Source organism: Vombatus ursinus, unplaced genomic scaffold, assembly GCF_900497805.2.
Source record: "Vombatus ursinus unplaced genomic scaffold, bare-nosed wombat genome assembly UNPS02004428.1, whole genome shotgun sequence".
Lineage (NCBI taxonomy): Eukaryota > Metazoa > Chordata > Mammalia > Diprotodontia > Vombatidae > Vombatus > Vombatus ursinus.
In genome coordinates this window covers 286,749-287,858 of record NW_020944206.1, presented here as the reverse complement: position 1 = coordinate 287,858, position 1,110 = coordinate 286,749, and positions in this window count along the sequence as shown.

The following is a 1,110-nucleotide window of genomic DNA, read 5'->3' as shown; positions in this document are numbered from 1 at the left end:
ATGGCACCAGGGTAGTCGCTACCCCTGGGCTCGCCCAGTGGCCCATGGCAGACAGCAGAAGGCACCCACATCTGTGCAGGGCAGAAGGCATTCTGCCACAAAGCCCTTGGGAACCCCAGATCTTCTCCAGCACCAAGAGCTAAAGCACCAACCTGATCGCGCTCAGTAACCAGCTGACAGTGGCGCCTCCTCCACTAGTCATATACCTGAATAGAAAAATGAGTCACAAGTTGGGGGTGTTTCTTTTTTTTAAACAAATCGTGACACAATAAACACACAAGCTAGAAAGGCTAACTCTTTATCAGAAATACAGGGAGTCAGTCAGTCTTGAAGGATCAGACTGAGTGGTGGGAGAGAGCGCAGAGGGAGGGGAAGGCTCCTCAAGTCCAGATCAAGAGACAGACTGGAAGAAATAGCAAAGGTTGACTTAAACTAGACAACAACTATTGAAAATATGTTATGAGAATAAATAAAAAAACATTCAGCAAATAGATAATTTAATGTTATAATATAATAAACACACTAAAATAATTTAAGGAAATTTCAGTTCATTTAAAAACAAAACCAGGATCATCAGGGAGATTCCAAAGTGACTAAAAATATCCAGGAAAAAAATCAAAGCAAAGATGAATAGATAACAAAAATAAAATTGAACAAGCCAGAAAGCACACACCCTATATATACACACTACACAAACACCCACATCACACCCATACTACACACCACACATATATACACATACTACACACACATACTGCACCCCACACACGCATACACTACAATACACCACAATACATCCCACGTACATATACATACTATGCAGACCACACACACACACATACATACTACATACCACACACTAACACAAACACAAAAACACCACAGATACACATAACACACCCCACAATACACATATGCTATACACATATACACATATACACACATCCCACATACATACACACACTAAACCAGACACCCCACATATATACACACATCATACATACTACACACATATACCACAAACAGACATAGGCACAAACCATACACACACAACTCACATACCACAGACACAGATACACAAATACACAAATACCATAACCCACACATATA